This window comes from Lissotriton vulgaris, unplaced genomic scaffold (assembly GCF_964263255.1).
Source record: "Lissotriton vulgaris unplaced genomic scaffold, aLisVul1.2 SCAFFOLD_1673, whole genome shotgun sequence".
Classification (NCBI taxonomy): domain Eukaryota; kingdom Metazoa; phylum Chordata; class Amphibia; order Caudata; family Salamandridae; genus Lissotriton; species Lissotriton vulgaris.
Window position 1 is genome coordinate 222,607 of NW_028241535.1, and position 24,550 is coordinate 247,156.

The 24,550-nt window shown below is 41.2% G+C and overlaps 31 non-coding genes across 31 annotated transcripts; 11 read left to right on the forward strand and 20 right to left on the reverse strand.

Annotated features, from left to right (window-relative positions):
• Positions 1 to 120: 120 nt before the first annotated feature.
• On the forward strand, positions 121 to 215 carry TRNAI-UAU (transfer RNA isoleucine (anticodon UAU)). Its single transcript has 2 exons — positions 121 to 158; positions 180 to 215. It is a non-coding gene; the product is annotated as a tRNA-Ile (tRNA).
• A 1,170-nt stretch (positions 216 to 1,385) lies between these two features.
• Positions 1,386 to 1,457, reverse strand: TRNAT-UGU (transfer RNA threonine (anticodon UGU)). Its single transcript has one exon. It is a non-coding gene; the product is annotated as a tRNA-Thr (tRNA).
• A 589-nt stretch (positions 1,458 to 2,046) lies between these two features.
• On the reverse strand, positions 2,047 to 2,128 carry TRNAS-GCU (transfer RNA serine (anticodon GCU)). Its single transcript has one exon. It is a non-coding gene; the product is annotated as a tRNA-Ser (tRNA).
• Positions 2,129 to 2,417: 289 nt separating this feature from the next.
• Positions 2,418 to 2,512, forward strand: TRNAI-UAU (transfer RNA isoleucine (anticodon UAU)). Its single transcript has 2 exons — positions 2,418 to 2,455; positions 2,477 to 2,512. It is a non-coding gene; the product is annotated as a tRNA-Ile (tRNA).
• A 1,170-nt stretch (positions 2,513 to 3,682) lies between these two features.
• TRNAT-UGU (transfer RNA threonine (anticodon UGU)) lies at positions 3,683 to 3,754 on the reverse strand. Its single transcript has one exon. It is a non-coding gene; the product is annotated as a tRNA-Thr (tRNA).
• A 589-nt stretch (positions 3,755 to 4,343) lies between these two features.
• TRNAS-GCU (transfer RNA serine (anticodon GCU)) lies at positions 4,344 to 4,425 on the reverse strand. Its single transcript has one exon. It is a non-coding gene; the product is annotated as a tRNA-Ser (tRNA).
• Positions 4,426 to 4,714: 289 nt separating this feature from the next.
• On the forward strand, positions 4,715 to 4,809 carry TRNAI-UAU (transfer RNA isoleucine (anticodon UAU)). Its single transcript has 2 exons — positions 4,715 to 4,752; positions 4,774 to 4,809. It is a non-coding gene; the product is annotated as a tRNA-Ile (tRNA).
• A 1,202-nt stretch (positions 4,810 to 6,011) lies between these two features.
• Positions 6,012 to 6,083, reverse strand: TRNAT-UGU (transfer RNA threonine (anticodon UGU)). Its single transcript has one exon. It is a non-coding gene; the product is annotated as a tRNA-Thr (tRNA).
• Positions 6,084 to 6,672: 589 nt separating this feature from the next.
• TRNAS-GCU (transfer RNA serine (anticodon GCU)) lies at positions 6,673 to 6,754 on the reverse strand. The gene has a single exon. It is a non-coding gene; the product is annotated as a tRNA-Ser (tRNA).
• A 289-nt stretch (positions 6,755 to 7,043) lies between these two features.
• On the forward strand, positions 7,044 to 7,138 carry TRNAI-UAU (transfer RNA isoleucine (anticodon UAU)). The gene is made up of 2 exons: positions 7,044 to 7,081; positions 7,103 to 7,138. It is a non-coding gene; the product is annotated as a tRNA-Ile (tRNA).
• A 1,184-nt stretch (positions 7,139 to 8,322) lies between these two features.
• On the reverse strand, positions 8,323 to 8,394 carry TRNAT-UGU (transfer RNA threonine (anticodon UGU)). Its single transcript has one exon. It is a non-coding gene; the product is annotated as a tRNA-Thr (tRNA).
• Positions 8,395 to 8,983: 589 nt separating this feature from the next.
• On the reverse strand, positions 8,984 to 9,065 carry TRNAS-GCU (transfer RNA serine (anticodon GCU)). The gene has a single exon. It is a non-coding gene; the product is annotated as a tRNA-Ser (tRNA).
• Positions 9,066 to 9,354: 289 nt separating this feature from the next.
• TRNAI-UAU (transfer RNA isoleucine (anticodon UAU)) lies at positions 9,355 to 9,449 on the forward strand. The gene is made up of 2 exons: positions 9,355 to 9,392; positions 9,414 to 9,449. It is a non-coding gene; the product is annotated as a tRNA-Ile (tRNA).
• Positions 9,450 to 10,619: 1,170 nt separating this feature from the next.
• TRNAT-UGU (transfer RNA threonine (anticodon UGU)) lies at positions 10,620 to 10,691 on the reverse strand. The gene has a single exon. It is a non-coding gene; the product is annotated as a tRNA-Thr (tRNA).
• Positions 10,692 to 11,280: 589 nt separating this feature from the next.
• On the reverse strand, positions 11,281 to 11,362 carry TRNAS-GCU (transfer RNA serine (anticodon GCU)). Its single transcript has one exon. It is a non-coding gene; the product is annotated as a tRNA-Ser (tRNA).
• Positions 11,363 to 11,651: 289 nt separating this feature from the next.
• TRNAI-UAU (transfer RNA isoleucine (anticodon UAU)) lies at positions 11,652 to 11,746 on the forward strand. Its single transcript has 2 exons — positions 11,652 to 11,689; positions 11,711 to 11,746. It is a non-coding gene; the product is annotated as a tRNA-Ile (tRNA).
• Positions 11,747 to 12,916: 1,170 nt separating this feature from the next.
• On the reverse strand, positions 12,917 to 12,988 carry TRNAT-UGU (transfer RNA threonine (anticodon UGU)). Its single transcript has one exon. It is a non-coding gene; the product is annotated as a tRNA-Thr (tRNA).
• A 589-nt stretch (positions 12,989 to 13,577) lies between these two features.
• On the reverse strand, positions 13,578 to 13,659 carry TRNAS-GCU (transfer RNA serine (anticodon GCU)). The gene has a single exon. It is a non-coding gene; the product is annotated as a tRNA-Ser (tRNA).
• Positions 13,660 to 13,948: 289 nt separating this feature from the next.
• On the forward strand, positions 13,949 to 14,043 carry TRNAI-UAU (transfer RNA isoleucine (anticodon UAU)). The gene is made up of 2 exons: positions 13,949 to 13,986; positions 14,008 to 14,043. It is a non-coding gene; the product is annotated as a tRNA-Ile (tRNA).
• Positions 14,044 to 15,245: 1,202 nt separating this feature from the next.
• TRNAT-UGU (transfer RNA threonine (anticodon UGU)) lies at positions 15,246 to 15,317 on the reverse strand. The gene has a single exon. It is a non-coding gene; the product is annotated as a tRNA-Thr (tRNA).
• Positions 15,318 to 15,906: 589 nt separating this feature from the next.
• Positions 15,907 to 15,988, reverse strand: TRNAS-GCU (transfer RNA serine (anticodon GCU)). The gene has a single exon. It is a non-coding gene; the product is annotated as a tRNA-Ser (tRNA).
• A 289-nt stretch (positions 15,989 to 16,277) lies between these two features.
• TRNAI-UAU (transfer RNA isoleucine (anticodon UAU)) lies at positions 16,278 to 16,372 on the forward strand. Its single transcript has 2 exons — positions 16,278 to 16,315; positions 16,337 to 16,372. It is a non-coding gene; the product is annotated as a tRNA-Ile (tRNA).
• A 1,831-nt stretch (positions 16,373 to 18,203) lies between these two features.
• On the reverse strand, positions 18,204 to 18,285 carry TRNAS-GCU (transfer RNA serine (anticodon GCU)). Its single transcript has one exon. It is a non-coding gene; the product is annotated as a tRNA-Ser (tRNA).
• A 289-nt stretch (positions 18,286 to 18,574) lies between these two features.
• Positions 18,575 to 18,669, forward strand: TRNAI-UAU (transfer RNA isoleucine (anticodon UAU)). Its single transcript has 2 exons — positions 18,575 to 18,612; positions 18,634 to 18,669. It is a non-coding gene; the product is annotated as a tRNA-Ile (tRNA).
• Positions 18,670 to 19,838: 1,169 nt separating this feature from the next.
• TRNAT-UGU (transfer RNA threonine (anticodon UGU)) lies at positions 19,839 to 19,910 on the reverse strand. Its single transcript has one exon. It is a non-coding gene; the product is annotated as a tRNA-Thr (tRNA).
• A 589-nt stretch (positions 19,911 to 20,499) lies between these two features.
• TRNAS-GCU (transfer RNA serine (anticodon GCU)) lies at positions 20,500 to 20,581 on the reverse strand. The gene has a single exon. It is a non-coding gene; the product is annotated as a tRNA-Ser (tRNA).
• Positions 20,582 to 20,870: 289 nt separating this feature from the next.
• Positions 20,871 to 20,965, forward strand: TRNAI-UAU (transfer RNA isoleucine (anticodon UAU)). Its single transcript has 2 exons — positions 20,871 to 20,908; positions 20,930 to 20,965. It is a non-coding gene; the product is annotated as a tRNA-Ile (tRNA).
• Positions 20,966 to 22,167: 1,202 nt separating this feature from the next.
• TRNAT-UGU (transfer RNA threonine (anticodon UGU)) lies at positions 22,168 to 22,239 on the reverse strand. The gene has a single exon. It is a non-coding gene; the product is annotated as a tRNA-Thr (tRNA).
• Positions 22,240 to 22,828: 589 nt separating this feature from the next.
• On the reverse strand, positions 22,829 to 22,910 carry TRNAS-GCU (transfer RNA serine (anticodon GCU)). The gene has a single exon. It is a non-coding gene; the product is annotated as a tRNA-Ser (tRNA).
• Positions 22,911 to 23,199: 289 nt separating this feature from the next.
• TRNAI-UAU (transfer RNA isoleucine (anticodon UAU)) lies at positions 23,200 to 23,294 on the forward strand. The gene is made up of 2 exons: positions 23,200 to 23,237; positions 23,259 to 23,294. It is a non-coding gene; the product is annotated as a tRNA-Ile (tRNA).
• Positions 23,295 to 24,464: 1,170 nt separating this feature from the next.
• On the reverse strand, positions 24,465 to 24,536 carry TRNAT-UGU (transfer RNA threonine (anticodon UGU)). Its single transcript has one exon. It is a non-coding gene; the product is annotated as a tRNA-Thr (tRNA).
• Positions 24,537 to 24,550: the final 14 nt, after the last annotated feature.

Here is a 24,550-nt window from a genome sequence, read left to right on the forward strand (position 1 = left end):
TTTAATAGTCATGATAACATGCTAGCATGTGAGTCGATCTTGCACAGTGAATAATGGAGCAGTGCAGTATCTACTTGGTTAGCACTAGATGGCTCAAATGGGGAGAAATGAAAACAGTGAGCTCCAGTGGCGCAATCGGTTAGCGCGCGGTACTTATACAGCAGTACTTGCACTGAGCCATGCCGAGGTTGTGAGTTCGAGCCTCACCTGGAGCAGTTGATTGGTTTTCATAAACCATTTCACTAAAAGTAAAGATTAGACTCAGAATAAAGACGGCTCTTGCTATAGAGTCTTAACTTCTTTTCAGGATCTGCGTGTCCGACTCCTCCAGGTGCCAAATATCACATATCCTATGCGATGCTCCTTATAAACATTCAATGATGTACCATCTTGCATAGCATGCAAACACCACATCAGTGCATTTAAAAATACTTTTGTAGAATAATAAATATGATGAATACATTGTTGTCACGGGATAACCATAAACTGAGGAGCTGCAAACAGTGCTGTGTCAGCTACATACAATAAAATTTAACTCAAAGAAATATCAAAAGAAGAGCATCATCATATTAAAGTTTCTAGTCAACATAAGAGTTGCACCATAGCAGCTTATGGTGCTTTCTGCTCAGATTGTGCCTCCAATCCCACATTGACTTTTTTAGTTCTTTGCAATTTTAAAAAACAATTCCTGCTCAAAGCTAGCTTTTCAAAACCATTCAACCTATTACATTTATTTCTCTAACCTGTGAATGTGGTCCATGTTCTCTTTTCCTCATTCCCATCATGATACTCCCTTTCCGGAAACCAAGTTCACTTCTTTATCCAGCCCACCCATCCAAGGTCACCAAATCTATGAAGCAATTCTGCTTTTTCTCACATTCTCTCCATGTACAAGATACCTTGTATCAATTGAATGGACAGCAGGAGAGGTGAATATTTATGGTTAGTGGGGGTGGGGTTTTGAAGATTAACCTCATTTGACTAAGAGCCGGGGTATCTGGGAGAAAAAGTATTTTAAGGGGGATGAAGTTCATATCTCCTTGGTGAAATTTCTAGAGCCTTATTTCATCCTTTCTGTGGATGCAGACTCAGTCGGAACAGACGTCCTAGTCCTCGCTCTGCCTTTCAAAGGAACTTTAAATATGCATGGCTTATTTGGCTTTGCCCGGCAGGGCTTGCCCGGCGGGGTGAGAATGGCGTTTGTCAGGCGTTCGTCAGGCGATCGGAAGGGGTGAGGCAATAGTTTATGGTTCAATGGTTTTCATGAAGTCTTCTTGATAAGATGAAAGATGGAAAGGGAAGCTTGTCAATAAGCAAACTTAAGACAAGGTGTGACTCCTAGAAAGAATGACTTGAAAACAACATACAGAAACACACATATAAAAAGGCCCTGATGAGGCTTGAACTCATGACCCCTGGTTTACAAGACCAGTGCTCTGCCACTGTGCTACAAGGCCAGTCTGCCTGCAGTTTGTAAATCGCAACATGTATTCTTACTGCGGTATGAAGATATCTATGATTTTGAGACTCTGTATGGAAATGCAGTTGCATTTGAATGTCTACATGCGTGCACAAATCGAAGAGCATGCTTAAGACACTTTTCTTGAAAGTAGGAAAAACTCCATTTTGATTTGAGAACATAAGAGTATTCACATTTATGACCATACTGAAAGCTCTAGTGAGTATGTCCGCAATCAGTGACAGATAGAGAACTCACTTATTAGAAGTGATCTGTCTCTGTGGGGCAGACAAATGTAAACACTCATACACTTGAGACGGCTGAAACTTTAGGAGTAAGAAATGCTTTCTTATCAGTCTATCTATCCAAACTGTTTGGAAGGCCAGGAGTGAGGAATAGGCAATCCTCTGGACACTTCATGAAAGATCTAATTTCAATTAAGCACAAAATACTTCCCTTTATTTGACATAAATGCCATAATGGAATAGTCAGTTGGGCCCTTCTAGTGGATTATGGCAGTGTCTTGAAAGAGAGTGTAATTGTACTACAAGACATGCTCACCTTCAAAAGAGTGTCTGACGGCTTTCCGACGAAGGTGGGATTCGAACCCACGCATGCAGAGCACAATGGATTAGCAGTCCATCGCCTTAACCACTCGGCCACCTCGTCTGCCTTAGGAGCCTATATTTCATTTTTGGTGAAATTCTAACTATGTGCTAATTAAAAATAAGCATAAGTTTATCCTAGACTGTGTCAGAACGGCAAATGTATGGGGTGTTCAATAGACAGAGCACACGATATAGCAGAATTATCAAATCTATTCCATTTGGACTGTATTTTTAATAGTCATGATAACATGCTAGCATGTGAGTCGATCTTGCACAGTGAATAATGGAGCAGTGCAGTATCTACTTGGTTAGCACTAGATGGCTCAAATGGGGAGAAATGAAAACAGTGAGCTCCAGTGGCGCAATCGGTTAGCGTGCGGTACTTATACAGCAGTACTTGCACTGAGCCATGCCGAGGTTGTGAGTTCGAGCCTCACCTGGAGCAGTTGATTGGTTTTCATAAACCATTTCACTAAAAGTAAAGATTAGACTCAGAATAAAGACGGCTCTTGCTATAGAGTCTTAACTTCTTTTCAGGATCTGCGTGTCCGACTCCTCCAGGTGCCAAATATCACATATCCTATGCGATGCTCCTTATAAACATTCAATGATGTACCATCTTGCATAGCATGCAAACACCACATCAGTGCATTTAAAAATACTTTTGTAGAATAATAAATATGATGAATACATTGTTGTCACGGGATAACCATAAACTGAGGAGCTGCAAACAGTGCTGTGTCAGCTACATACAATAAAATTTAACTCAAAGAAATATCAAAAGAAGAGCATCATCATATTAAAGTTTCTAGTCAACATAAGAGTTGCACCATAGCAGCTTATGGTGCTTTCTGCTCAGATTGTGCCTCCAATCCCACATTGACTTTTTTAGTTCTTTGCAATTTTAAAAAACAATTCCTGCTCAAAGCTAGCTTTTCAAAACCATTCAACCTAATACATTTATTTCTCTAACCTGTAAATGTGGTCCATGTTCTCTTTTCCTCATTCCCATCATGATACTCCCTTTCCAGAAACCAAGTTCACTTCTTTATCCAGCCCACCCATCCAAGGTCACCAAATCTATGAAGCAATTCTGCTTTTTCTCACATTCTCTCCATGTACAAGATACCTTGTATCAATTGAATGGACAGCAGGAGAGGTGAATATTTATGGTTAGTGGGGGTGGGGTTTTGAAGATTAACCTCATTTGACTAAGAGCCGGGGTATCTGGGAGAAAAAGTTTTTTAAGGGGGATGAAGTTCATATCTCCTTGGTGAAATTTCTAGAGCCTTATTTCATCCTTTCTGTGGATGCAGACTCAGTCGGAACAGACGTCCTAGTCCTCGCTCTGCCTTTCAAAGGAACTTTAAATATGCATGGCTTATTTGGCTTTGCCCGGCGGGGCTTGCCCGGCGGGGTGAGAATGGCGTTTGTCAGGCGTTCGTCAGGCGATCGGAAGGGGTGAGGCAATAGTTTATGGTTCAATGGTTTTCATGAAGTCTTCTTGATAAGATGAAAGATGGAAAGGGAAGCTTGTCAATAAGCAAACTTAAGACAAGGTGTGACTCCTAGAAAGAATGACTTAAAAACAACATACAGAAACACACATATAAAAAGACCCTGATGAGGCTTGAACTCATGACCCCTGGTTTACACGACCAGTGCTCTGCCACTGAGCTACAAGGCCGGTCTCCCTGCAGTTTGTAAATCGCAACATGTATTCTTACTGCGGTATGAAGATATCTATGATTTTGAGACTCTGTATGGAAATGCAGTTGCATTTGAATGTCTACATGCGTGCACAAATCGAAGAGCATGCTTAAGACACTTTTCTTGAAAGTAGGAAAAACTCCATTTTGATTTGAGAACATAAGAGTATTCACATTTATGACCATACTGAAAGCTCTAGTGAGTATGTCCGCAATCAGTGACAGATAGAGAACTCACTTATTAGAAGTGATCTGTCTCTGTGGGGCAGACAAATGTAAACACTCATACACTTGAGACGGCTGAAACTTTAGGAGTAAGAAATGCTTTCTTATCAGTCTATCTATCCAAACTGGTTGGAAGGCCAGGAGTGAGGAATAGGCAATCCTCTGGACACTTCATGAAAGATCTAATTTCAATTAAGCACAAAATACTTCCCTTTATTTGACATAAATGCCATAATGGAATAGTCAGTTGGGCCCTTCTAGTGGATTATGGCAGTGTCTTGAAAGAGAGTGTAATTGTACTACGAGACATGCTCACCTTCAAAAGAGTGTCTGATGGCTTTCCGACGAAGGTGGGATTCGAACCCACGCGTGCAGAGCACAATGGATTAGCAGTCCATCGCCTTAACCACTCGGCCACCTCGTCTGCCTTAGGGGCCTATATTTCATTTTTGGTGAAATTTTAACTATGTGCTAATTAAAAATAAGCATAAGTTTATCCTAGACTGTGTCAGAACGGCAAATGTATGGGGTGTTCAATAGACAGAGCACACGATATAGCAGAATTATCAAATCTATTCCATTTGGACTGTATTTTTATTGGTCATGATAACATGCTAGCATGTGAGTCGATCTTGCACAGTGAATAATGGAGCAGTGCAGTATCTACTTGGTTAGCACTAGATGGCTCAAATGGGGAGAAGTGAAAACAGTGAGCTCCAGTGGCGCAATCGGTTAGCGCGCGGTACTTATACAGCAGTACTTGCACTGAGCCATGCCGAGGTTGTGAGTTCGAGCCTCACCTGGAGCAGTTGATTGGTTTTCATAAACCATTTCACTAAAAGTAAAGATTAGACTCAGAATAAAGACGGCTCTTGCTAGAGAGTCTTAACTTCTTTTCAGGATCTGCGTGTCCGACTCCTCCAGGTGCCAAATATCACATATCCTATGCGATGCTCCTTATAAACATTCAATGATGTACCATCTTGCATAGCATGCAAACACCACATCAGTGCATTTAAAAATACTTTTGTAGAATAATAAATATGATGAATACATTGTTGTCACGGGATAACCATAAACTGAGGAGCTGCAAACAGTGCTGTGTCAGCTACATACAATAAAATTTAACTCAAAGAAATATCAAAAGAAGAGCATCATCATTTTAAAGTTTCTAGTCAACATAAGAGTTGCACCATAGCAGCTTATGGTGCTTTCTGCTCAGATTGTGCCTCCAATCCCACATTGACTTTTTTAGTTCTTTGCAATTTTAAAAAACAATTCCTGCTCAAAGCTAGCTTTTCAAAACCATTCAACCTATTACATTTATTTCTCTAACCTGTGAATGTGGTCCATGTTCTCTTTTCCTCATTCCCATCATGATACTCCCTTTCCAGAAACCAAGTTCACTTCTTTATCCAGCCCACCCATCCAAGGTCACCAAATCTATGAAGCAATTCTGCTTTTTCTCACATTCTCTCCATGTACAAGATACCTTGTATCAATTGAATGGACAGCAGGAGAGGTGAATATTTATGGTTAGTGGGGGTGGGGTTTTGAAGATTAACCTCATTTGACTAAGAGCCGGGGTATCTGGGAGAAAAAGTATTTTAAGGGGGATGACGTTCATATCTCCTTGGTGAAATTTCTAGAGCCTTATTTCATCCTTTCTGTGGATGCAGACTCAGTCGGAACAGACGTCCTAGTCCTCGCTCTGCCTTTCAAAGGAACTTTAAATATGCATGGCTTATTTGGCTTTGCCCGGCAGGGCTTGCCCGGCGGGGTGAGAATGGCGTTTGGGGCTTGCCCGGCGGGGTGAGAATGGCGTTTGTCAGGCGTTCGTCAGGCGATCGGAAGGGGTGAGGCAATAGTTTATGGTTCAATGGTTTTCATGAAGTCTTCTTGATAAGATGAAAGATGGAAAGGGAAGCTTGTCAATAAGCAAACTTAAGACAAGGTGTGACTCCTAGAAAGAATGACTTGAAAACAACATACAGAAACACACATATAAAAAGGCCCTGATGAGGCTTGAACTCATGACCCCTGGTTTACAAGACCAGTGCTCTGCCACTGAGCTACAAGGATGGTCTGCCTGCAGTTTGTAAATCGCAACATGTATTCTTACTGCGGTATGAAGATATCTATGATTTTGAGACTCTGTATGGAAATGCAGTTGCATTTGAATGTCTACATGCGTGCACAAATCGAAGAGCATGCTTAAGACACTTTTCTTGAAAGTAGGAAAAACTCCATTTTGATTTGAGAACATAAGAGTATTCACATTTATGACCATACTGAAAGCTCTAGTGAGTATGTCCGCAATCAGTGACAGATAGAGAACTCACTTATTAGAAGTGATCTGTCTCTGTGGGGCAGACAAATGTAAACACTCATACACTTGAGACGGCTGAAACTTTAGGAGTAAGAAATGCTTTCTTATCAGTCTATCTATCCAAACTGGTTGGAAGGCCAGGAGTGAGGAATAGGCAATCCTCTGGACACTTCATGAAAGATCTAATTTCAATTAAGCACAAAATACTTCCCTTTATTTGACATAAATGCCATAATGGAATAGTCAGTTGGGCCCTTCTAGTGGATTATGGCAGTGTCTTGAAAGAGAGTGTAATTGTACTACGAGACATGCTCACCTTCAAAAGAGTGTCTGATGGCTTTCCGACGAAGGTGGGATTCGAACCCACGCGTGCAGAGCACAATGGATTAGCAGTCCATCGCCTTAACCACTCGGCCACCTCGTCTGCCTTGGGGGCCTATATTTCATTTTTGGTGAAATTCTAACTATGTGCTAATTAAAAATAAGCATAAGTTTATCCTAGACTGTGTCAGAACGGCAAATGTATGGGGTGTTCAATAGACAGAGCACACGATATAGCAGAATTATCAAATCTATTCCATTTGGACTGTATTTTTAATAGTCATGATAACATGCTAGCATGTGAGTCGATCTTGCACAGTGAATAATGGAGCAGTGCAGTATCTACTTGGTTAGCACTAGATGGCTCAAATGGGGAGAAATGAAAACAGTGAGCTCCAGTGGCGCAATCGGTTAGCGCGCGGTACTTATACAGCAGTACTTGCACTGAGCCATGCCGAGGTTGTGAGTTCGAGCCTCACCTGGAGCAGTTGATTGGTTTTCATAAACCATTTCACTAAAAGTAAAGATTAGACTCAGAATAAAGACGGCTCTTGCTAGAGAGTCTTAACTTCTTTTCAGGATCTGCGTGTCCGACTCCTCCAGGTGCCAAATATCACATATCCTATGCGATGCTCCTTATAAACATTCAATGATGTACCATCTTGCATAGTATGCAAACACCACATCAGTGCATTTAAAAATACTATTGTAGAATAATAAATATGATGAATACATTGTTGTCACGGGATAACCATAAACTGAGGAGCTGCAAACAGTGCTGTGTCAGCTACATACAATAAAATTTAACTCAAAGAAATATCAAAAGAAGAGCATCATCATATTAAAGTTTCTAGTCAACATAAGAGTTGCACCATAGCAGCTTATGGTGCTTTCTGCTCAGATTGTGCCTCCAATCCCACATTGACTTTTTTAGTTCTTTGCAATTTTAAAAAACAATTCCTGCTCAAAGCTAGCTTTTCAAAACCATTCAACCTATTACATTTATTTCTCTAACCTGTGAATGTGGTCCATGTTCTCTTTTCCTCATTCCCATCATGATACTCCCTTTCCGGAAACCAAGTTCACTTCTTTATCCAGCCCACCCATCCAAGGTCACCAAATCTATGAAGCAATTCTGCTTTTTCTCACATTCTCTCCATGTACAAGATACCTTGTATCAATTGAATGGACAGCAGGAGAGGTGAATATTTATGGTTAGTGGGGGTGGGGGTTTGAAGATTAACCTCATTTGACTAAGAGCCGGGGTATCTGGGAGAAAAAGTATTTTAAGGGGGATGAAGTTCATATCTCCTTGGTGAAATTTCTAGAGCCTTATTTCATCCTTTCTGTGGATGCAGACTCAGTCGGAACAGACGTCCTAGTCCTCGCTCTGCCTTTCAAAGGAACTTTAAATATGCATGGCTTATTTGGCTTTGCCCGGCAGGGCTTGCCCGGCAGGGCTTGCCCGGCGGGGTGAGAATGGCGTTTGTCAGGCGTTCGTCAGGCGATCGGAAGGGGTGAGGCAATAGTTTATGGTTCAATGGTTTTCATGAAGTCTTCTTGATAAGATGAAAGATGGAAAGGGAAGCTTGTCAATAAGCAAACTTAAGACAAGGTGTGACTCCTAGAAAGAATGACTTGAAAACAACATACAGAAACACACATATAAAAAGGCCCTGATGAGGCTTGAACTCATGACCCCTGGTTTACAAGACCAGTGCTCTGCCACTGTGCTACAAGGCCAGTCTGCCTGCAGTTTGTAAATCGCAACATGTATTCTTACTGCGGTATGAAGATATCTATGATTTTGAGACTCTGTATGGAAATGCAGTTGCATTTGAATGTCTACATGCGTGCACAAATCGAAGAGCATGCTTAAGACACTTTTCTTGAAAGTAGGAAAAACTCCATTTTGATTTGAGAACATAAGAGTATTCACATTTATGACCATACTGAAAGCTCTAGTGAGTATGTCCGCAATCAGTGACAGATAGAGAACTCACTTATTAGAAGTGATCTGTCTCTGTGGGGCAGACAAATGTAAACACTCATACACTTGAGACGGCTGAAACTTTAGGAGTAAGAAATGCTTTCTTATCAGTCTATCTATCCAAACTGGTTGGAAGGCCAGGAGTGAGGAATAGGCAATCCTCTGGACACTTCATGAAAGATCTAATTTCAATTAAGCACAAAATACTTCCCTTTATTTGACATAAATGCCATAATGGAATAGTCAGTTGGGCCCTTCTAGTGGATTATGGCAGTGTCTTGAAAGAGAGTGTAATTGTACTACAAGACATGCTCACCTTCAAAAGAGTGTCAGATGGCTTTCCGACGAAGGTGGGATTCGAACCAACGCATGCAGAGCACAATGGATTAGCAGTCCATCGCCTTAACCACTCGGCCACCTCGTCTGCCTTAGGAGCCTATATTTCATTTTTGGTGAAATTCTAACTATGTGCTAATTAAAAATAAGCATAAGTTTATCCTAGACTGTGTCAGAACGGCAAATGTATGGGGTGTTCAATAGACAGAGCACACGATATAGCAGAATTATCAAATCTATTCCATTTGGACTGTATTTTTAATAGTCATGATAACATGCTAGCATGTGAGTCGATCTTGCACAGTGAATAATGGAGCAGTGCAGTATCTACTTGGTTAGCACTAGATGGCTCAAATGGGGAGAAATGAAAACAGTGAGCTCCAGTGGCGCAATCGGTTAGCGCGCGGTACTTATACAGCAGTACTTGCACTGAGCCATGCCGAGGTTGTGAGTTCGAGCCTCACCTGGAGCAGTTGATTGGTTTTCATAAACCATTTCACTAAAAGTAAAGATTAGACTCAGAATAAAGACGGCTCTTGCTATAGAGTCTTAACTTCTTTTCAGGATCTGCGTGTCCGACTCCTCCAGGTGCCAAATATCACATATCCTATGCGATGCTCCTTATAAACATTCAATGATGTACCATCTTGCATAGCATGCAAACACCACATCAGTGCATTTAAAAATACTTTTGTAGAATAATAAATATGATGAATACATTGTTGTCACGGGATAACCATAAACTGAGGAGCTGCAAACAGTGCTGTGTCAGCTACATACAATAAAATTTAACTCAAAGAAATATCAAAAGAAGAGCATCATCATATTAAAGTTTCTAGTCAACATAAGAGTTGCACCATAGCAGCTTATGGTGCTTTCTGCTCAGATTGTGCCTCCAATCCCACATTGACTTTTTTAGTTCTTTGCAATTTTAAAAAACAATTCCTGCTCAAAGCTAGCTTTTCAAAACCATTCAACCTATTACATTTATTTCTCTAACCTGTGAATGTGGTCCATGTTCTCTTTTCCTCATTCCCATCATGATACTCCCTTTCCGGAAACCAAGTTCACTTCTTTATCCAGCCCACCCATCCAAGGTCACCAAATCTATGAAGCAATTCTGCTTTTTCTCACATTCTCTCCATGTACAAGATACCTTGTATCAATTGAATGGACAGCAGGAGAGGTGAATATTTATGGTTAGTGGGGGTGGGGTTTTGAAGATTAACCTCATTTGACTAAGAGCCGGGGTATCTGGGAGAAAAAGTATTTTAAGGGGGATGAAGTTCATATCTCCTTGGTGAAATTTCTAGAGCCTTATTTCATCCTTTCTGTGGATGCAGACTCAGTCGGAACAGACGTCCTAGTCCTCGCTCTGCCTTTCAAAGGAACTTTAAATATGCATGGCTTATTTGGCTTTGCCCGGCAGGGCTTGCCCGGCGGGGTGAGAATGGCGTTTGTCAGGCGTTCGTCAGGCGATCGGAAGGGGTGAGGCAATAGTTTATGGTTCAATGGTTTTCATGAAGTCTTCTTGATAAGATGAAAGATGGAAAGGGAAGCTTGTCAATAAGCAAACTTAAGACAAGGTGTGACTCCTAGAAAGAATGACTTGAAAACAACATACAGAAACACACATATAAAAAGGCCCTGATGAGGCTTGAACTCATGACCCCTGGTTTACAAGACCAGTGCTCTGCCACTGTGCTACAAGGCCAGTCTGCCTGCAGTTTGTAAATCGCAACATGTATTCTTACTGCGGTATGAAGATATCTATGATTTTGAGACTCTGTATGGAAATGCAGTTGCATTTGAATGTCTACATGCGTGCACAAATCGAAGAGCATGCTTAAGACACTTTTCTTGAAAGTAGGAAAAACTCCATTTTGATTTGAGAACATAAGAGTATTCACATTTATGACCATACTGAAAGCTCTAGTGAGTATGTCCGCAATCAGTGACAGATAGAGAACTCACTTATTAGAAGTGATCTGTCTCTGTGGGGCAGACAAATGTAAACACTCATACACTTGAGACGGCTGAAACTTTAGGAGTAAGAAATGCTTTCTTATCAGTCTATCTATCCAAACTGTTTGGAAGGCCAGGAGTGAGGAATAGGCAATCCTCTGGACACTTCATGAAAGATCTAATTTCAATTAAGCACAAAATACTTCCCTTTATTTGACATAAATGCCATAATGGAATAGTCAGTTGGGCCCTTCTAGTGGATTATGGCAGTGTCTTGAAAGAGAGTGTAATTGTACTACAAGACATGCTCACCTTCAAAAGAGTGTCTGACGGCTTTCCGACGAAGGTGGGATTCGAACCCACGCATGCAGAGCACAATGGATTAGCAGTCCATCGCCTTAACCACTCGGCCACCTCGTCTGCCTTAGGAGCCTATATTTCATTTTTGGTGAAATTCTAACTATGTGCTAATTAAAAATAAGCATAAGTTTATCCTAGACTGTGTCAGAACGGCAAATGTATGGGGTGTTCAATAGACAGAGCACACGATATAGCAGAATTATCAAATCTATTCCATTTGGACTGTATTTTTAATAGTCATGATAACATGCTAGCATGTGAGTCGATCTTGCACAGTGAATAATGGAGCAGTGCAGTATCTACTTGGTTAGCACTAGATGGCTCAAATGGGGAGAAATGAAAACAGTGAGCTCCAGTGGCGCAATCGGTTAGCGCGCGGTACTTATACAGCAGTACTTGCACTGAGCCATGCCGAGGTTGTGAGTTCGAGCCTCACCTGGAGCAGTTGATTGGTTTTCATAAACCATTTCACTAAAAGTAAAGATTAGACTCAGAATAAAGACGGCTCTTGCTATAGAGTCTTAACTTCTTTTCAGGATCTGCGTGTCCGACTCCTCCAGGTGCCAAATATCACATATCCTATGCGATGCTCCTTATAAACATTCAATGATGTACCATCTTGCATAGCATGCAAACACCACATCAGTGCATTTAAAAATACTTTTGTAGAATAATAAATATGATGAATACATTGTTGTCACGGGATAACCATAAACTGAGGAGCTGCAAACAGTGCTGTGTCAGCTACATACAATAAAATTTAACTCAAAGAAATATCAAAAGAAGAGCATCATCATATTAAAGTTTCTAGTCAACATAAGAGTTGCACCATAGCAGCTTATGGTGCTTTCTGCTCAGATTGTGCCTCCAATCCCACATTGACTTTTTTAGTTCTTTGCAATTTTAAAAAACAATTCCTGCTCAAAGCTAGCTTTTCAAAACCATTCAACCTAATACATTTATTTCTCTAACCTGTAAATGTGGTCCATGTTCTCTTTTCCTCATTCCCATCATGATACTCCCTTTCCAGAAACCAAGTTCACTTCTTTATCCAGCCCACCCATCCAAGGTCACCAAATCTATGAAGCAATTCTGCTTTTTCTCACATTCTCTCCATGTACAAGATACCTTGTATCAATTGAATGGACAGCAGGAGAGGTGAATATTTATGGTTAGTGGGGGTGGGGTTTTGAAGATTAACCTCATTTGACTAAGAGCCGGGGTATCTGGGAGAAAAAGTTTTTTAAGGGGGATGAAGTTCATATCTCCTTGGTGAAATTTCTAGAGCCTTATTTCATCCTTTCTGTGGATGCAGACTCAGTCGGAACAGACGTCCTAGTCCTCGCTCTGCCTTTCAAAGGAACTTTAAATATGCATGGCTTATTTGGCTTTGCCCGGCGGGGCTTGCCCGGCGGGGTGAGAATGGCGTTTGTCAGGCGTTCGTCAGGCGATCGGAAGGGGTGAGGCAATAGTTTATGGTTCAATGGTTTTCATGAAGTCTTCTTGATAAGATGAAAGATGGAAAGGGAAGCTTGTCAATAAGCAAACTTAAGACAAGGTGTGACTCCTAGAAAGAATGACTTAAAAACAACATACAGAAACACACATATAAAAAGACCCTGATGAGGCTTGAACTCATGACCCCTGGTTTACACGACCAGTGCTCTGCCACTGAGCTACAAGGCCGGTCTCCCTGCAGTTTGTAAATCGCAACATGTATTCTTACTGCGGTATGAAGATATCTATGATTTTGAGACTCTGTATGGAAATGCAGTTGCATTTGAATGTCTACATGCGTGCACAAATCGAAGAGCATGCTTAAGACACTTTTCTTGAAAGTAGGAAAAACTCCATTTTGATTTGAGAACATAAGAGTATTCACATTTATGACCATACTGAAAGCTCTAGTGAGTATGTCCGCAATCAGTGACAGATAGAGAACTCACTTATTAGAAGTGATCTGTCTCTGTGGGGCAGACAAATGTAAACACTCATACACTTGAGACGGCTGAAACTTTAGGAGTAAGAAATGCTTTCTTATCAGTCTATCTATCCAAACTGGTTGGAAGGCCAGGAGTGAGGAATAGGCAATCCTCTGGACACTTCATGAAAGATCTAATTTCAATTAAGCACAAAATACTTCCCTTTATTTGACATAAATGCCATAATGGAATAGTCAGTTGGGCCCTTCTAGTGGATTATGGCAGTGTCTTGAAAGAGAGTGTAATTGTACTACGAGACATGCTCACCTTCAAAAGAGTGTCTGATGGCTTTCCGACGAAGGTGGGATTCGAACCCACGCGTGCAGAGCACAATGGATTAGCAGTCCATCGCCTTAACCACTCGGCCACCTCGTCTGCCTTAGGGGCCTATATTTCATTTTTGGTGAAATTTTAACTATGTGCTAATTAAAAATAAGCATAAGTTTATCCTAGACTGTGTCAGAACGGCAAATGTATGGGGTGTTCAATAGACAGAGCACACGATATAGCAGAATTATCAAATCTATTCCATTTGGACTGTATTTTTATTGGTCATGATAACATGCTAGCATGTGAGTCGATCTTGCACAGTGAATAATGGAGCAGTGCAGTATCTACTTGGTTAGCACTAGATGGCTCAAATGGGGAGAAGTGAAAACAGTGAGCTCCAGTGGCGCAATCGGTTAGCGCGCGGTACTTATACAGCAGTACTTGCACTGAGCCATGCCGAGGTTGTGAGTTCGAGCCTCACCTGGAGCAGTTGATTGGTTTTCATAAACCATTTCACTAAAAGTAAAGATTAGACTCAGAATAAAGACGGCTCTTGCTAGAGAGTCTTAACTTCTTTTCAGGATCTGCGTGTCCGACTCCTCCAGGTGCCAAATATCACATATCCTATGCGATGCTCCTTATAAACATTCAATGATGTACCATCTTGCATAGCATGCAAACACCACATCAGTGCATTTAAAAATACTTTTGTAGAATAATAAATATGATGAATACATTGTTGTCACGGGATAACCATAAACTGAGGAGCTGCAAACAGTGCTGTGTCAGCTACATACAATAAAATTTAACTCAAAGAAATATCAAAAGAAGAGCATCATCATATTAAAGTTTCTAGTCAACATAAGAGTTGCACCATAGCAGCTTATGGTGCTTTCTGCTCAGATTGTGCCTCCAATCCCACATTGACTTTTTTAGTTCTTTGCAATTTTAAAAAACAATTCCTGCTCAAAGCTAGCTTTTCAAAACCATTCAACCTATTACATTTATTTCTCTAACCTGTGAATGTGGTCCATGTTCTCTTTTCCTCATTCCCATCATGATACTCCCTTTCCAGAAACCAAGTTCACTTCTTTATCCAGCCCACCCATCCAAGGTCACCAAATCTATGAAGCAATTCTGCTTTTTCTCACATTCTCTCCATGTACAAGATACCTTGTATCAATTGAATGGACAGCAGGAGAGGTGAATATTTATGGTTAGTGGGGGTGGGGTTTTGAAGATTAACCTCATTTGACTAAGAGCCGGGGTATCTGGGAGAAAAAGTATTTTAAGGGGGATGACGTTCATATCTCCTTGGTGAAATTTCTAGAGCCTTATTTCATCCTTTCTGTGGATGCAGACTCAGTCGGAACAGACGTCCTAGTCCTCGCTCTGCCTTTCAAAGGAACTTTAAATATGCATGGCTTATTTGGCTTTGCCCGGCAGGGCTTGCCCGGCGGGGTGAGAATGGCGTTTGGGGCTTGCCCGGCGGGGTGAGAATGGCGTTTGTCAGGCGTTCGTCAGGCGATCGGAAGGGGTGAGGCAATAGTTTATGGTTCAATGGTTTTCATGAAGTCTTCTTGATAAGATGAAAGATGGAAAGGGAAGCTTGTCAATAAGCAAACTTAAGACAAGGTGTGACTCCTAGAAAGAATGACTTGAAAACAACATACAGAAACACACATATAAAAAGGCCCTGATGAGGCTTGAACTCATGACCCCTGGTTTACAAGACCAGTGCTCTGCCACTGAGCTACAAGGATGGTCTGCCTGCAGTTTGTAAATCGCAACATGTATTCTTACTGCGGTATGAAGATATCTATGATTTTGAGACTCTGTATGGAAATGCAGTTGCATTTGAATGTCTACATGCGTGCACAAATCGAAGAGCATGCTTAAGACACTTTTCTTGAAAGTAGGAAAAACTCCATTTTGATTTGAGAACATAAGAGTATTCACATTTATGACCATACTGAAAGCTCTAGTGAGTATGTCCGCAATCAGTGACAGATAGAGAACTCACTTATTAGAAGTGATCTGTCTCTGTGGGGCAGACAAATGTAAACACTCATACACTTGAGACGGCTGAAACTTTAGGAGTAAGAAATGCTTTCTTATCAGTCTATCTATCCAAACTGGTTGGAAGGCCAGGAGTGAGGAATAGGCAATCCTCTGGACACTTCATGAAAGATCTAATTTCAATTAAGCACAAAATACTTCCCTTTATTTGACATAAATGCCATAATGGAATAGTCAGTTGGGCCCTTCTAGTGGATTATGGCAGTGTCTTGAAAGAGAGTGTAATTGTACTACGAGACATGCTCACCTTCAAAAGAGTGTCTGATGGCTTTCCGACGAAGGTGGGGTTCGAACCCACGCGTGCAGAGCACAATGGATTAGCAGTCCATCGCCTTAACCACTCGGCCACCTCGTCTGCCTTGGGGGCCTATATTTCATTTTTGGTGAAATTCTAACTATGTGCTAATTAAAAATAAGCATAAGTTTATCCTAGACTGTGTCAGAACGGCAAATGTATGGGGTGTTCAATAGACAGAGCACACGATATAGCAGAATTATCAAATCTATTCCATTTGGACTGTATTTTTAATAGTCATGATAACATGCTAGCATGTGAGTCGATCTTGCACAGTGAATAATGGAGCAGTGCAGTATCTACTTGGTTAGCACTAGATGGCTCAAATGGGGAGAAATGAAAACAGTGAGCTCCAGTGGCGCAATCGGTTAGCGTGCGGTACTTATACAGCAGTACTTGCACTGAGCCATGCCGAGGTTGTGAGTTCGAGCCTCACCTGGAGCAGTTGATTGGTTTTCATAAACCATTTCACTAAAAGTAAAGATTAGACTCAGAATAAAGACGGCTCTTGCTAGAGAGTCTTAACTTCTTTTCAGGATCTGCGTGTCCGACTCCTCCAGGTGCCAAATATCACATATCCTATGCGATGCTCCTTATAAACATTCAATGATGTACCATCTTGCATAGTATGCAAACACCACATCAGTGCATTTAAAAATACTTTTGTAGAATAATAAATATGATGAATACATTGTTGTCACGGGATAACCATAAACTGAGGAGCTGCAAACAGTGCTGTGTCAGCTACATACAATAAAATTTAACTCAAAGAAATATCAAAAGAAGAGCATCATCATATTAAAGTTTCTAGTCAACATAAGAGTTGCACCATAGCAGCTTATGGTGCTTTCTGCTCAGATTGTGCCTCCAATCCCACATTGACTTTTTTAGTTCTTTGCAATTTTAAAAAACAATTCCTGCTCAAAGCTAGCTTTTCAAAACCATTCAACCTATTACATTTATTTCTCTAACCTGTGAATGTGGTCCATGTTCTCTTTTCCTCATTCCCATCATGATACTCCCTTTCCGGAAACCAAGTTCACTTCTTTATCCAGCCCACCCATCCAAGGTCACCAAATCTATGAAGCAATTCTGCTTTTTCTCACATTCTCTCCATGTACAAGATACCTTGTATCAATTGAATGGACAGCAGGAGAGGTGAATATTTATGGTTAGTGGGGGTGGGGGTTTGAAGATTAACCTCATTTGACTAAGAGCCGGGGTATCTGGGAGAAAAAGTATTTTAAGGGGGATGAAGTTCATATCTCCTTGGTGAAATTTCTAGAGCCTTATTTCATCCTTTCTGTGGATGCAGACTCAGTCGGAACAGACGTCCTAGTCCTCGCTCTGCCTTTCAAAGGAACTTTAAATATGCATGGCTTATTTGGCTTTGCCCGGCAGGGCTTGCCCGGCGGGGTGAGAATGGCGTTTGTCAGGCGTTCGTCAGGCGATCGGAAGGGGTGAGGCAATAGTTTATGGTTCAATGGTTTTCATGAAGTCTTCTTGATAAGATGAAAGATGGAAAGGGAAGCTTGTCAATAAGCAAACTTAAGACAAGGTGTGACTCCTAGAAAGAATGACTTGAAAACAACATACAGAAACACACATATAAAAAGGCCCTGATGAGGCTTGAACTCATGACCCCTGGTTTACAAGACCAGTGCTCTGCCACTGTGCTACAAGGATGGTCTGCCTGCAGTTTGTAAATCGCAACATGTATTCTTACTGCGGTATGAAGATATCTATGATTTTGAGACTCTGTATGGAAATGCAGTTGCATTTGAATGTCTACATGCGTGCACAAATCGAAGAGCATGCTTAAGACACTTTTCTTGAAAGTAGGAAAAACTCCATTTCGATTTGAGAACATAAGAGTATTCACATTTATGACCATACTGAAAGCTCTAGTGAGTATGTCCGCAATCAGTGACAGATAGAGAACTCACTTATTAGAAGTGATCTGTCTCTGATGGGCAGACAAATGTAAACACTCATACACTTGAGGCGGCTGAAACTTTAGGAGTAAGAAATGCTTTCTTATCAGTCTATCTATCCAAACTGGTTGGAAGGCCAGGAGTGAGGAATAGGCAATCCTCTGGACACTTCATGAAAGATCTAATTTCAATTAAGCACAAAATACTTCCCTTTATTTGACATAAATGCCATAATGGAATAGTCAGTTGGGCCCTTCTAGTGGATTATGGCAGTGTCTTGAAAGAGAGTGTAATTGTACTACGAGACATGCTCACCTTCAAAAGAGTGTCTGATGGCTTTCCGACGAAGGTGGGATTCGAACCCACGCGTGCAGAGCACAATGGATTAGCAGTCCATCGCCTTAACCACTCGGCCACCTCGTCTGCCTTGGGGGCCTATATTTCATTTTTGGTGAAATTCTAACTATGTGCTAATTAAAAATAAGCATAAGTTTATCCTAGACTGTGTCAGAACGGCAAATGTATGGGGTGTTCAATAGACAGAGCACACGATATAGCAGAATTATCAAATCTATTCCATTTGGACTGTATTTTTAATAGTCATGATAACATGCTAGCATGTGAATCGATCTTGCACAGTGAATAATGGAGCAGTGCAGTATCTACTTGGTTAGCACTAGATGGCTCAAATGGGGAGGAATGAAAACAGTGAGCTCCAGTGGCGCAATCGGTTAGCGCGCGGTACTTATACAGCAGTACTTGCACTGAGCCATGCCGAGGTTGTGAGTTCGAGCCTCACCTGGAGCAGTTGATTGGTTTTCATAAACCATTTCACTAAAAGTAAAGATTAGACTCAGAATAAAGACGGCTCTTGCTAGAGAGTCTTAACTTCTTTTCAGGATCTGCGTGTCCGACTCCTCCAGGTGCCAAATATCACATATCCTATGCGATGCTCCTTATAAACATTCAATGATGTACCATCTTGCATAGCATGCAAACACCACATCAGTGCATTTAAAAATACTTTTGTAGAATAATAAATATGATGAATACATTGTTGTCACGGGATAACCATAAACTGAGGAGCTGCAAACAGTGCTGTGTCAGCTACATACAATAAAATTTAACTCAAAGAAATATCAAAAGAAGAGCATCATCATATTAAAGTTTCTAGTCAACATAAGAGTTGCACCATAGCAGCTTATGGTGCTTCTGCTCAGATTGTGCCTCCAATCCCACATTGACTTTTTTAGTTCTTTGCAATTTTAAAAAACAATTCCTGCTCAAAGCTAGCTTTTCAAAACCATTCAACCTAATACATTTATTTCTCTAACCTGTAAATGTGGTCCATGTTCTCTTTTCCTCATTCCCATCATGATACTCCCTTTCCAGAAACCAAGTTCACTTCTTTATCCAGCCCACCCATCCAAGGTCACCAAATCTATGAAGCAATTCTGCTTTTTCTCACATTCTCTCCATGTACAAGATACCTTGTATCAATTGAATGGACAGCAGGAGAGGTGAATATTTATGGTTAGTGGGGGTGGGGTTTTGAAGATTAACCTCATTTGACTAAGAGCCGGGGTATCTGGGAGAAAAAGTTTTTTAAGGGGGATGAAGTTCATATCTCCTTGGTGAAATTTCTAGAGCCTTATTTCATCCTTTCTGTGGATGCAGACTCAGTCGGAACAGACGTCCTAGTCCTCGCTCTGCCTTTCAAAGGAACTTTAAATATGCATGGCTTATTTGGCTTTGCCCGGCGGGGCTTGCCCGGCGGGGTGAGAATGGCGTTTGTCAGGCGTTCGTCAGGCGATCGGAAGGGGTGAGGCAATAGTTTATGGTTCAATGGTTTTCATGAAGTCTTCTTGATAAGATGAAAGATGGAAAGGGAAGCTTGTCAATAAGCAAACTTAAGACAAGGTGTGACTCCTAGAAAGAATGACTTAAAAACAACATACAGAAACACACATATAAAAAGACCCTGATGAGGCTTGAACTCATGACCCCTGGTTTACACGACCAGTGCTCTGCCACTGAGCTACAAGGCCGGTCTCCCTGCAGTTTGTAAATCGCAACATGTATTCTTACTGCGGTATGAAGATATCTATGATTTTGAGACTCTGTATGGAAATGCAGTTGCATTTGAATGTCTACATGCGTGCACAAATCGAAGAGCATGCTTAAGACACTTTTCTTGAAAGTAGGAAAAACTCCATTTTGATTTGAGAACATAAGAGTATTCACATTTATGACCATACTGAAAGCTCTAGTGAGTATGTCCGCAATCAGTGACAGATAGAGAACTCACTTATTAGAAGTGATCTGTCTCTGTGGGGCAGACAAATGTAAACACTCATACACTTGAGACGGCTGAAACTTTAGGAGTAAGAAATGCTTTCTTATCAGTCTATCTATCCAAACTGGTTGGAAGGCCAGGAGTGAGGAATAGGCAATCCTCTGGACACTTCATGAAAGATCTAATTTCAATTAAGCACAAAATACTTCCCTTTATTTGACATAAATGCCATAATGGAATAGTCAGTTGGGCCCTTCTAGTGGATTATGGCAGTGTCTTGAAAGAGAGTGTAATTGTACTACGAGACATGCTCACCTTCAAAAGAGTGTCTGATGGCTTTCCGACGAAGGTGGGATTCGAACCCACGCGTGCAGAGCACAATGGATTAGCAGTCCATCGCCTTAACCACTCGGCCACCTCGTCTGCCTTAGGGGCCTATATTTCATTTTTGGTGAAATTTTAACTATGTGCTAATTAAAAATAAGCATAAGTTTATCCTAGACTGTGTCAGAACGGCAAATGTATGGGGTGTTCAATAGACAGAGCACACGATATAGCAGAATTATCAAATCTATTCCATTTGGACTGTATTTTTATTGGTCATGATAACATGCTAGCATGTGAGTCGATCTTGCACAGTGAATAATGGAGCAGTGCAGTATCTACTTGGTTAGCACTAGATGGCTCAAATGGGGAGAAGTGAAAACAGTGAGCTCCAGTGGCGCAATCGGTTAGCGCGCGGTACTTATACAGCAGTACTTGCACTGAGCCATGCCGAGGTTGTGAGTTCGAGCCTCACCTGGAGCAGTTGATTGGTTTTCATAAACCATTTCACTAAAAGTAAAGATTAGACTCAGAATAAAGACGGCTCTTGCTAGAGAGTCTTAACTTCTTTTCAGGATCTGCGTGTCCGACTCCTCCAGGTGCCAAATATCACATATCCTATGCGATGCTCCTTATAAACATTCAATGATGTACCATCTTGCATAGCATGCAAACACCACATCAGTGCATTTAAAAATACTTTTGTAGAATAATAAATATGATGAATACATTGTTGTCACGGGATAACCATAAACTGAGGAGCTGCAAACAGTGCTGTGTCAGCTACATACAATAAAATTTAACTCAAAGAAATATCAAAAGAAGAGCATCATCATATTAAAGTTTCTAGTCAACATAAGAGTTGCACCATAGCAGCTTATGGTGCTTTCTGCTCAGATTGTGCCTCCAATCCCACATTGACTTTTTTAGTTCTTTGCAATTTTAAAAAACAATTCCTGCTCAAAGCTAGCTTTTCAAAACCATTCAACCTATTACATTTATTTCTCTAACCTGTGAATGTGGTCCATGTTCTCTTTTCCTCATTCCCATCATGATACTCCCTTTCCAGAAACCAAGTTCACTTCTTTATCCAGCCCACCCATCCAAGGTCACCAAATCTATGAAGCAATTCTGCTTTTTCTCACATTCTCTCCATGTACAAGATACCTTGTATCAATTGAATGGACAGCAGGAGAGGTGAATATTTATGGTTAGTGGGGGTGGGGTTTTGAAGATTAACCTCATTTGACTAAGAGCCGGGGTATCTGGGAGAAAAAGTATTTTAAGGGGGATGACGTTCATATCTCCTTGGTGAAATTTCTAGAGCCTTATTTCATCCTTTCTGTGGATGCAGACTCAGTCGGAACAGACGTCCTAGTCCTCGCTCTGCCTTTCAAAGGAACTTTAAATATGCATGGCTTATTTGGCTTTGCCCGGCAGGGCTTGCCCGGCGGGGTGAGAATGGTGTTTGGGGCTTGCCCGGCGGGGTGAGAATGGCGTTTGTCAGGCGTTCGTCAGGCGATCGGAAGGGGTGAGGCAATAGTTTATGGTTCAATGGTTTTCATGAAGTCTTCTTGATAAGATGAAAGATGGAAAGGGAAGCTTGTCAATAAGCAAACTTAAGACAAGGTGTGACTCCTAGAAAGAATGACTTGAAAACAACATACAGAAACACACATATAAAAAGGCCCTGATGAGGCTTGAACTCATGACCCCTGGTTTACAAGACCAGTGCTCTGCCACTGAGCTACAAGGATGGTCTGCCTGCAGTTTGTAAATCGCAACATGTATTCTTACTGCGGTATGAAGATATCTATGATTTTGAGACTCTGTATGGAAATGCAGTTGCATTTGAATGTCTACATGCGTGCACAAATCGAAGAGCATGCTTAAGACACTTTTCTTGAAAGTAGGAAAAACTCCATTTTGATTTGAGAACATAAGAGTATTCACATTTATGACCATACTGAAAGCTCTAGTGAGTATGTCCGCAATCAGTGACAGATAGAGAACTCACTTATTAGAAGTGATCTGTCTCTGTGGGGCAGACAAATGTAAACACTCATACACTTGAGACGGCTGAAACTTTAGGAGTAAGAAATGCTTTCTTATCAGTCTATCTATCCAAACTGGTTGGAAGGCCAGGAGTGAGGAATAGGCAATCCTCTGGACACTTCATGAAAGATCTAATTTCAATTAAGCACAAAATACTTCCCTTTATTTGACATAAATGCCATAATGGAATAGTCAGTTGGGCCCTTCTAGTGGATTATGGCAGTGTCTTGAAAGAGAGTGTAATTGTACTACGAGACATGCTCACCTTCAAAAGAGTGTCTGATGGCTTTCCGACGAAGGTGGGATTCGAACCCACGCGTGCAGAGCACAATGGATTAGCAGTCCATCGCCTTAACCACTCGGCCACCTCGTCTGCCTTGGGGGCCTATATTTCATTTTTGGTGAAATTCTAACTATGTGCTAATTAAAAATAAGCATAAGTTTATCCTAGACTGTGTCAGAACGGCAAATGTATGGGGTGTTCAATAGACAGAGCACACGATATAGCAGAATTATCAAATCTATTCCATTTGGACTGTATTTTTAATAGTCATGATAACATGCTAGCATGTGAGTCGATCTTGCACAGTGAATAATGGAGCAGTGCAGTATCTACTTGGTTAGCACTAGATGGCTCAAATGGGGAGAAATGAAAACAGTGAGCTCCAGTGGCGCAATCAGTTAGCGCGCGGTACTTATACAGCAGTACTTGCACTGAGCCATGCTGAGGTTGTGAGTTCGAGCCTCACCTGGAGCAGTTGATTGGTTTTCATAAACCATTTCACTAAAAGTAAAGATTAGACTCAGAATAAAGACGGCTCTTGCTAGAGAGTCTTAACTTCTTTTCAGGATCTGCGTGTCCGACTCCTCCAGGTGCCAAATATCACATATCCTATGCGATGCTCCTTATAAACATTCAATGATGTACCATCTTGCATAGTATGCAAACACCACATCAGTGCATTTAAAAATACTATTGTAGAATAATAAATATGATGAATACATTGTTGTCACGGGATAACCATAAACTGAGGAGCTGCAAACAGTGCTGTGTCAGCTACATACAATAAAATTTAACTCAAAGAAATATCAAAAGAAGAGCATCATCATATTAAAGTTTCTAGTCAACATAAGAGTTGCACCATAGCAGCTTATGGTGCTTTCTGCTCAGATTGTGCCTCCAATCCCACATTGACTTTTTTAGTTCTTTGCAATTTTAAAAAACAATTCCTGCTCAAAGCTAGCTTTTCAAAACCATTCAACCTATTACATTTATTTCTCTAACCTGTGAATGTGGTCCATGTTCTCTTTTCCTCATTCCCATCATGATACTCCCTTTCCGGAAACCAAGTTCACTTCTTTATCCAGCCCACCCATCCAAGGTCACCAAATCTATGAAGCAATTCTGCTTTTTCTCACATTCTCTCCATGTACAAGATACCTTGTATCAATTGAATGGACAGCAGGAGAGGTGAATATTTATGGTTAGTGGGGGTGGGGGTTTGAAGATTAACCTCATTTGACTAAGAGCCGGGGTATCTGGGAGAAAAAGTATTTTAAGGGGGATGAAGTTCATATCTCCTTGGTGAAATTTCTAGAGCCTTATTTCATCCTTTCTGTGGATGCAGACTCAGTCGGAACAGACGTCCTAGTCCTCGCTCTGCCTTTCAAAGGAACTTTAAATATGCATGGCTTATTTGGCTTTGCCCGGCAGGGCTTGCCCGGCGGGGTGAGAATGGCGTTTGTCAGGCGTTCGTCAGGCGATCGGAAGGGGTGAGGCAATAGTTTATGGTTCAATGGTTTTCATGAAGTCTTCTTGATAAGATGAAAGATGGAAAGGGAAGCTTGTCAATAAGCAAACTTAAGACAAGGTGTGACTCCTAGAAAGAATGACTTAAAAACAACATACAGAAACACACATATAAAAAGACCCTGATGAGGCTTGAACTCATGACCCCTGGTTTACACGACCAGTGCTCTGCCACTGAGCTACAAGGCCGGTCTCCCTGCAGT